General features: G+C 46.3%; 1 long non-coding RNA gene across 1 annotated transcript; it reads right to left on the reverse strand.

Moving 5' to 3' along the window:
• Nucleotides 1-6210: 6210 nt before the first annotated feature.
• LOC123643569 lies at nucleotides 6211-9937 on the reverse strand. Its single transcript, XR_006736837.1, has 2 exons — nucleotides 9678-9937; nucleotides 6211-7404 (listed from the first exon to the last, which is right to left on the reverse strand). It is a non-coding gene; the product is annotated as an uncharacterized LOC123643569 (long non-coding RNA).
• Between the last annotated feature and the right edge of the window lie 494 nt (nucleotides 9938-10431).

The raw sequence follows: 10431 nt of genomic DNA on the forward strand, positions 1-10431 counted from the left end.
GTTAGTAGCAATTACTGGGAAAATAAAGTCATTTCATTTATCCCTCAATGAGCTGATACTACTCAATCAGACGGATTCACCTACAGTCATTCCTGGAAGTCCCAGCTTCTGATGTCAAAAAGACATGATAGATAGTCTTGTCTATCATGACGGAAAAATGAGGATCGTGAAAGTGACAGGGAGGTGCGATGCAACCCAGGCAAGGGATCCAGGATTGGGTTTGTCTCTGTGGACCGCCATCTAGAGCATGGCATGCTAAAATTAGCAAGAGGAGGATGTTGTGGCAATAAGGGAAGCTGGTATCTCAGACAAGATGAGAAAAAATGAATCTTTTATATTTGAAGAAGTTTATTTGAGTACTCAGTTGAGTTAAATTAAAAATAATGATACAATACTATGACATTTTAAAAATACATCTTTTCTGAGTCTGTCTCTAATGTGGCCTGCTGTGCTGTCACCCACTCCCAGTGTCAAGTAGACTGATCTAAGATACGCCCAAAGCACCTGGATTTTGGTCTCAAATACACATTCCCAGTGAAAGGAGCCAGGGATCCTGGGAAAGCATCTGATTTTATATCTTGGAGCAAGGATAATTAAGATGGCCCTGGAGCATCAATCTGTTGCCAGAAAAAAAAAAAAAGTATGCTTCCAAAACTGCCCATGTGGTTTTAAAGGATATAGGAGCCAGTCTAAAGGGGCTCCCACTGAGCAAATTGTGATAATTTTGGCATTAGAAAGAAAGCAATAGGTCTCTGTAGAGCCATATGAGGCAGCCAAAAAAAATTAAAAAGAAGAAAAAAGGCATGTATAAGTTTTAAATGATGTTTATTTACCGTACATGGACCAAGTCAAACTATACCGTATTCAAGTTTTGGTCAATATCAGAATTTCATCATTGCAAATTGAGCAGTTAAAAGATTCATTTTTATCCCAGTAGGGGATGAAGAACCTTAGTGGCTCTACCCAGGCAAAGAAAAATTGTAGAAAATTTTGCTATAACAGAAAAAATAAATAAATGGTGTTGGAAAGTCTAAGTATCCCCACAGATTCTCGGCCTAATAGACACCAACCTAAGATAAGGAAGCCTTTCTGGCCCCCTGTCCTGAGCACGAATATCCCCCCAACAGCTCAATTCAAAGCGGTTCAGTATGAAATGGCCCAAGATGATGGTTCTGTGCCCCTGGGTTGGGAGAGTGTATTTGTAACCCAGGATGCATAAAAGAATCTCCTCATATTATCAACAGGTACTTTGGTGCTTGGTAGTTTATCTATAATAAGGAGGTCTTTAATCACCCCACTGTTTCATATGTACTTCCATTTTAAGACGTTTGAAACAAGTAAGAGACTCTGTTACATTTTTCTGTCTATCTTTTTGGATTTACAAGAATTGCTTAAAGGTTAGGAAGATCTTACTTATGAGATTTGAAAGACTACTTTTGCAGGGGCTTGATGGTTAATTTTACATGTCAACTGGACTGGACCAGGGGACATCCAGATATTTGGTCAAACATTATTCTAAATGTGTCTGTGAGGACGTTTCTGGACGCGATGAACATTTGAATGGGTAGACTGCTCTTCCCAGTGTGGGTGGGCTGCATCCAATCCACCAAGGCCTGAACAGAACAAAAGGTGGAATAAGAAAGTCTCTCTCTGCCAGACTATCTTAGAACTAGGACATCAGTCTTCTGCCTTCAGACTCAGATGCAGCCTCAGCTTTCCTGCCTCTTTAGGGCTTTGCATTCAGACTGGAACTGCTCTTGGGTGTCCCGCTTGCCCACTGCAGATCTTGGGACTTCTCAGCTTCCATAACTGCGTGAGCCAATTCCTTCTAATAAATCTCCTTAAATACACACACACACACACACACACACGAACATATATACTAGTGGCTCTGTTTCTCCGGAGGACCCTAATACAGGGTGTTAATGTATTTAAGAGAATCAGCTAAATTAAATTTGAAAGTGTGGTTTGAAATGTCTAAGGAAATTTGATCAATTAAGTACAGAAATGGTGTGGTATAATTAAAAAAGATTTAATCTGTGAAGCCTATGAGTTAATTGAAAGTTAATCAAAGAACAAGTAGAAAAATTTCTTATTTTTATATAAAAATTACTGGACCTATTAAGATAATATTTATAAATTGAGATTTTAGGCTTAAGAGACATGAGATATTTAAACTTTAGTCAACTGAATAGTAAATAAAACATTAGTAACTCTTAAGTACTCTGTTAAGAAAAAAAGTCTAGACAAATTAAATTTAACAGGGTTTAATTGAGCAAAGAACAAGTTAGCACGGGGCAGGGATCCCCACCTCCCACTCCCCACCAGAATAGGGTCAGAGCGGCCACATGCTGCTGCGTGGTTGAATAGGATTTATGGGCAGAAAAACGAAAGTGACAGACAGAAAAGGGAGTGAGGTACAGAAGCAGCTGGATTGGTTACAGCTTGACGTTTACCTTATTTGTACACGGTTTGGACAGCTGGCCGCCTTTGAGTGGCTGAAACTCGGTGACTGGTACAGAGTCAGTTACAGTCTCCTGATTAATTTAACAATTCCTTTCCTGCCCAAATCCCCCTCAGAAATTTTTTTAAACCCATCAGATGTCAATTGTCATTTCCTGGGTGCTTACCCCAGTATTCATTTCCTGTTTACCCCGAATCTGGTCCCGATCACTCACCCCTTGCAGGCCTCCCAGGGTCACTTCACTGTGACCTTCAGAGCGCTTTGTCCTTCCCCTGCAGATCCCCACCCCTTCAGCTCTCTTCGCCTCCTTGCTCTCCCCAAGCTTGGCTCTCTTCCCGGAGGACACCACAGCCCTCTCGAGTGAAGTCACCTTCTTCCCCTTGCTCCTCGGACATCAGGGCGGAATAGTTGTCCTCTCTGCTGTCACAGCCACCTTCTCCTTCAGAATCCAGCTCCTCCGAGATGCCAGCAGACCGTTCCCGTACACCACCCGTCCTTGCCGCTGTTATCTACCCACCTCCCGCACTGCCTCCCGTCCTTCAGTGGTCCTAGCACCTGCATCCCTGGTTCGTTAGCGCTCCACCTTTCGCCATTCCTGGCAAACTCTGCGTCTGCACACGCAATCCACCCACATCCTCCACGGCTCAGCCTCCCGTTTTGATGATACCTGGAATTTCACTTGTGGAGGTGGCCAGAGCAACAGCACAGAGAGGTCAAGGCCATTGAAGGATTAGTTTATTACCCTCAGTTCTAGAGAGTAGGGAGGCACACCGTACCACGCAGGGCCACGTGGGAAATATCTGGGCGAGGGGAACACGTGGCCTGGAGGTTTTACTGCGGTTTCTGTGGGAAGGAACAAGCAAGGCAGGGAGTTTAGGACTGGAAAGTTTGAATCATTTCAGCGGGCTCTGGAGTAGCGGGCTTTTCTCTAGCTGTTGGGTATCTGATCCTGGGGAGACTTAGAGGGGGGAAATGTTCACTGTTAGTGGGATAAAGGAGATGGCTGGGGATGTGGGCTCTGGGTTGGATGGTTTGCATACAAAAGCCATGCTCTTGGAGAGTCATTTGCATTCTCTGGGAATTAACCCTGGGAGAGGCATTCTCTCCAGGATTAGCAAAGCCCCCGGATGTCAAAGCATCATAAAATATAGAAAATAAAAACATAATTAACAACCTCCTCAACTCTTCATCTTCTCTTCCTCCCGGTCTCAGTGATCTGCTCCCACGGTCATACCGTTGAACTTGGTATCACCAATACTGCCGTCACTTCTGAAAGGTGCATTTCGGGACTCCCACCCTCTAATCACCACCTCTTCATACTTCTACTTGGCTTTCTGTGCTGACCCCATTCAGCAGTTCCACTGAACCAATGATCTTGCCACTTTGTCCTTCAGTGCAGGGCATATGGTATGTTCAGCGTTAAGTAGATAAATCACCCCACAGGCCCTCACTATCCTCCTCGCTAGATTTAGAGTTCATGGTCCATCACTATATAACCACTTCTCTGCAAACACCCTCCCCAGCCTTGCCCCTTTCTCTCTACTTTGTGCTTGACTGGCAAACCCCAGCTCTGATTAAACCCAGCTGTCTATCTACCCACCCTGCAACCTGAGCACCCAAACACTGTTAGAGAGAATACCACAACCATGCTAACTAGTCTCACCTTGAGTTTTTGACCCAGATCTCAAATAGGCACTCAATATTGTACAAAAATCATTCCATTTTCCTGGTGGAAAGGTCTTTCTTCCCTTCAAGTAGAAATTCTACATCTTTTCTGCTTTCTTCAAACCCTCCCTCCCCACTGCACTCTCAGTTGACGCTGCTGCTCCATAGATCAGTGAGGAAAAAGAGGCAATTGATAAGGACAACCGCATCTTCCCAGCATGAAATTCCCAGCCCGGGCCCTGGATGGCAGCTTCCCTCTCACTGCAGTGACGGGTTGCCCATGAGCCCATCCTCCCACTAGTGCCCTGGACCTCCCTCACCTACCCCAGGAATGCCTTCCTGCAGCAGTCCCCCTCTCTGGCATCACCAGTTTCTCTCTCAAAGAGATCCTTATCATAGAAACATGCCTTACAAAACAAAACTGAGCCCTTGGACCCCAAGTGCACCTGGAGCAACCACCCCATGCCTGCTCCCCTCACAGCCAGAAGAGTTGTCTGTATGCCTCACCTCCCATTCTCTCTTCAACCGGTTGGACATTCCTGCTCACCTCTCCCTAAACAGCTCTTGGCTAGGCCACCAATGACCACCACTGCCATCAGAATGGCATCCAGCCCTGCCCTCCTCCCTAACCTCTCCTTCCTCTCTCCTCCAGCCCACTCTAGTGCAGCCACACTGTGCTTTCTGCTCCCCGGCCCTTGATCTCATTCCTGCCCTTGGGCTTTGGGCCTAATGCAGATATCCATCTCAGTCCGTCTCCTCCTTCCCTGCATTCAGATCTCAGCCCAAACATCTCTTCAGAGAGGCCTTCCCTAACCACCCTAAGAACTCCCTACCCTACCCTGTTAAGTCTATTAGTGTCCCGACCAGCGGGGCATACAACGCAGGGGTGCGAGGAGGACTACCTGCTGCTGGTGAAAGAAAAGAGACAAGAGACACACAAAATGGGGGCAAGACAAGATTCTGATCAAGCCCCAAAATTTTATTGCTGGGTGGCTGCTTATATGCACTGTAGCGGGGGGAGGGTAGGAATAAGGACTCGTGGCAGCTGCTGATAGGAGGAAGGGTGGTGGTGTGATATGAGACGAGGGAGTGGGAGGGGTGTCACAGGCTTTGCGCGCGCTTTCTTTGTGCAAGAGGGAGGAAGAAGAAGTATGTAAGCTTAAGATGGCGCTTTGTATAAGATGGCGTTTTGCATAAGGCTAAGCTGGCTCCCAACATCTCCCTTTCTGTTTTAAAACAAGAAGGAAGGTGAGCGTTAACCGGGTGAGGGAGCAGGGGCCTGGCTCCTCCCGTGGGTCGTCTGTGCCCACCAGTGATGGCTCTTGGTATCTTTTGGGGAGGAGAGGCAGAGCCGAACTTATTCCAGAGAATAGTAGATACCAACCTCTATGCAAGCCAGGCATGCTCTCAGGGATACCCAGAGAAAGTCGAAATTTTTGTGACCTTCCCTTGCAATACTTTGTTTTGCACTCATCCCGGTACTCATACCCCTCTCCTGTGAAGGGAGGGGGTAGACATGTCTCTGGTTAGCATGTCGTCCCCGTAGGGAGGGAGCCGTAGCAATCTTCACCAAAACCATCCTCTACTGCCAGTCGTTGGTAATGAATTTGGATAGGTTTAGCAAGGATAGCATCAATTTGTCTTTTTATGAGATCTGTAAAATGGCGAAATGCCCAGGGTCCAAAGGTTATAAGCAGAAGGAGGCAAAGGAGGGGGCCCAAGATAGGGAGAAGGTAGGGGAGAAGTCCGTTAAGTCCAGTCCAGAGTGGGTTTTCAAATAATTCTTTTCTTCGTTTGATGAGATCTTCTTGTAATTTTTTGATCTTGTCTCGGACGATGCCAGACTTGTTGGCATAGAAACAGCACCGTTCCTGTAAGGCTAAACAAATGCCTCCCTGTTCCGCAGTTAGTAAGTCTAATCCTCTGCGATTTTGTAAGACAACCTCAGCCAGTGAATCAATTTGGTCTTGTAGGTCATTGATGGTCCCAGAAAGAGTTTGAACATCATTGATTAACTGGAGGGACAACTTATTATAGGTATGGGTAGCAACCCCGACTCCTGCACCTCCAGTGGCCATAGCAGTTGCTATACCCAAACCTATAAGCAAGGGAATGAAGTGGAGGGCGCGTCGGTGATGTCCCGCCACAAGGTCAAAACTAGGGAGGGGAACAGGTTCCTCCCCGGGGATAATGGAGATGTCAGGGAGGAGGCTCGCTAAAATGCAGAGGCCTGTCCAATTGGTAGGGAGTACAGTGTAGGCGAGGTTGCCCCCACAGACAAATACCTGACCCGGAGGAGAGCAAACAGGGGTGGAGATGTTGGTTATGGTATGGCAGTTAGAGAAGGTAATAAATCCAACCTCAACATCGTAAGAGTTATTTTGAAATGGTCTTTGGAGGCAACCGGAGGAATTAAAGCCTGAAGGTTGCACTCTGAAAGGGGGGGAGAATGAACAATTGGTCCTATCGTCAAGGGGGATGTAGGAAACGTTATAGGTGGGGATCGCGGTAAGCAAGGGCGTTCCAGAGGTCACGCATAGCCAGCAATCTTGTGCAAGGGAGGGATTAGTGGCATTTAATAGAGAGAATGTGGCTTTGAGAATATTTTGTGTCTGTGGGTCTAGAGCAATATCTCTGGGTTTGGGGAGAGCAAGTGGATGATAATCTAAGAGAGGATATAGGCGTCAGGCAAGTTCCTCTAGGCGGTGAGCGACTTGGGATTGTTTTTGAATGTCGCTGGGGCCCCCACCGTCCGATATATGAATTGGGGCAACGGTGTGCCAGCATACGTCCTTTCCAACAGTTCCCAAGCAAGATGCCTGAGCATATTTTTCTCCATCTAAGATACTGCCAAAGGTACCAGGGTAGTTTCTTTCTAAGATGGCAGTGTAATAGGTTTGATTATTAAGGGTGCATAACTGAGCAGAGGTGTAGCAGCTTGAATGGATTGCTGTGTAGACTGCACTCAAACAGCTGCTAGGACAAGGCCCAGGACGGCCCTGTGTGGAGGGAATAATTGTGGGCTTGGACACACAGGTCCATTGTTGTTCTGAAATCCCTGAGTATGTTTGACTATAGGCTAGGTAGGCTATTTTTGAGGAGCAGTCAATTGTTTTAGTATAAGAGGAGGGGGTAATCGTGGTCGTACCTCCACCGCAGTCACAGGGGTTCCCATAGAGGAGTCTTATGAGTTCCTGCGGATTTGGCGGGGGTCCGAAGCCGGCGTATGCGCAGGAGGAGCATATGAGGAGGATAAAGAGGCAGAGCTTCATTGCCTGCAAGGAAGGAAACAAGTCTTCTCAGGGACTTGTCCCTGGATTGGCTGAATTATGTTAAATAATTCTTTTTAATAATTATTTATTATTTATATTATTATTAATAATTATTTTAATAATTATTTCATAATATAACACAATATAATATAATATCACAATTACAATCAGGATCATGATATTACATCAATTATCAATTACATTATCAAATATTATCAAACATTATATCATTATATATCAATTATATAATTAATTTTATAGTCACATATTATATCACACTATAACATGATGTAATATAATATAATATAATCTTTAAATATTTTTTATTGGAAGGCCATGCATTGCCTTCATCTATTGTACCATTATATAGTTACTTTTGTGAAAACATTGTCTATAGTCACTTCTGCATTTTCCATGTTTCTTAAATAACTATCTTGTCTGACAACACATAATATAAAGAGCAATTATGAAAAACAGACATTTACATATACTTCTAAAGTCTTATTGAGAATATCGGGTTGGCATTGGATAAGAAATTATAGGTGCGGAGGCGACAAGAGGTTTTAGGGCTGCCCCGATGGCTACACCGATGGAGTGGGAGGCCCCAACTCCTGAGCATAATTTGATATAATCAGCAAGAGAGCCGTTACGGTGTGGGCGAATTGCTTCTTGGCAGGCGGGGTTGGCGTCCTCGTAAGCTAGATGTTTAAGAAAAACACTTTCGTTTTCTCCTTCCCCAACCAGTCGTTCTGCTGCATCTGTAAGTTTACTGATAAAGTCACAGTATGGTTCATCTGGGCCCTGGCGGATTTTGGCTAGGGATGTGGTGGCGGACCCCTTAGGCGGGAGACGGTGCCAGGCCTTCAAGCCAGCATTTTGAATTTGGCCTAGTAACCCCGGAGGGAAGGCGGCTTGTATTTCATTAGTCTGGTAAGGGGGTCTTCCTAAAAGTTTGTCTCTGGTCCAGGTCCTAGAAGTTCTATTTTCTGCATTGCGTTGTGCTGTTTCTCGGCAATTTTCTACAAAGTCTGTACGCCAGAGGACAAAATCACCCCTGGAGAGGGTGGCACGAGCTAGCATGAGCCAATCATTTGGTGTTAGCCATCGGTCGCTAAGGCCCTCAAGAAGTGCCATGGTGTAGGGCGCAGTGGGCCCGTATAAACTGACCGCAGCCTTTAGATCTTTAAGATGTTTAAGATTGAGTCTGCGATATTTTTGTCCTGAATTATGGGAAGAGTCACCCTCAGGCTCCTCTGTGTCAGAGGCCTCCTCCGCAGAGGGCGGGTCCTGGGAGTCAGGGTTTTCTTGTTCCTCTCTCTCTTCCTCATCTATGTTGTCTTGATCAGGGGGTCTGGGGGCGCGACTTCGTGTAACTGGAAAGGCCAGTAACGGCCGATCGGGAATTTTTTGTTTCTTGGATGATGTACTAGAGTTGTTGAGAAGAAGTGAGCCGAGCTCACTCTCGAGGGCTCTAAGCTCTTTAACTAAGCTAATGTGTTCCCGTTTTTGTCGGAGTGTTTCCCTAAGGGAGGAAATTTGTTGGGTTAGAGAAGAATTTATTTGTGGCAGGGGGTCATTTGGAGGACGTGCCTCGGGCGCAGGGCATAAAAGGTTTTCAAACGGCGGAAGTGGTTGAGGGAAGTGATAAGGGGGGGGGTTGTGGGGAGCGGAGGGTAACGGATGAAGAACTGGCGCAGTAAGCCGCCAGGGGTCCTCCTCATCATGGTAATAAGCCGCCTGGTCGTCTAAGACTTCCTGGTCCTCAGGAGGGAGCTGATCATCGTGAGGAGGGGAGGAAGTGAGGGGAGGGTATAATTTTGGGACCTTTTTGAGAGTTTCTTTGAGGGGTTCAATATTGGAGTTGTCAGGCTCTTCCGGCATACTTATGGTAACCGAGTGGCAAGCCGAGGGGGGGCGAGAGCTGGCTTTAAGAGCCGCTTCGCCCGTCTGGATTATATGTTTAATGTCCGAATCTTGAGAATGAATTTGTAAAATATCATTAATTAAGTTCCAGTAGGAAAAGGTAGACACAGGGACCTTGCTAGGGCCAAAGGTGCGATAATAGTCATTGAGGCAGTCACCAACCCGTCTCCAGCACTTTTGATCAGTGGTGCCCTCTTGAGGGAACCAGGGACAGACATCAGCCAGGAAACTAAAAAAACTACGTAAATCTTTCTTTTTAGCCTTAATTCTGCGTGCCTTGAGGGAATCCTTAAGACCATTAAGGAAGAGCTCATGCGAGCTCAATTCTTGTCCCATTATGATCACCTACTCACCGTTCCGATGTCTGCTGGGGCGGCCAATCCAGCGACGATCAACGCGGAGTCTTATCCCGTGGGCTGATGGCTCACGGGCTCCAAGCGAGCTCTTGGGCTCAGGGGGTGCCCGGCCGGGGCGTCTTCCGAGTAGGTGCCAACAGCGCTGTTCCGTGCCTCCAGCCCCACGTTGGGCGCCAGTTTATGTCCCGACCAGCGGGGCATACAACGCAGGGGTGCGAGGAGGACTACCTGCTGCTGGTGAAAGAAAAGAGACAAGAGACACACAAAATGGGGGCAAGACAAGATTCTGATCAAGCCCCAAAATTTTATTGCTGGGTGGCTGCTTATATGCACTGTAGCGGGGGGAGGGTAGGAATAAGGACTCGTGGCAGCTGCTGATAGGAGGAAGGGTGGTGGTGTGATATGAGACGAGGGAGTGGGAGGGGTGTTACAGGCTTTGCGCGCGCTTTCTTTGTGCAAGAGGGAGGAAGAAGAAGTATGTAAGCTTAAGATGGCGCTTTGTATAAGATGGCGTTTTGCATAAGGCTAAGCTGGCTCCCAACATATTAGTTCCTTAATAGCCTTATCCCTACTGGAATTATCTTATTTTCTTATGTTTGCAGGTGCTACATAAATAAAAAATACTAAATAAATGGATAAGCAAACCCTTACTGAAATCTCTACCCAACACCCAAATAGCAGTGTTAGCAGGAATTCATACACGGGTGTAGAAAGAATTCTCAACATGAAGATTAGGGCAGAAAGAATTAAA

Source organism: Lemur catta, chromosome 8, assembly GCF_020740605.2.
Source record: "Lemur catta isolate mLemCat1 chromosome 8, mLemCat1.pri, whole genome shotgun sequence".
Taxonomy (NCBI): Eukaryota; Metazoa; Chordata; class Mammalia; order Primates; family Lemuridae; genus Lemur; species Lemur catta.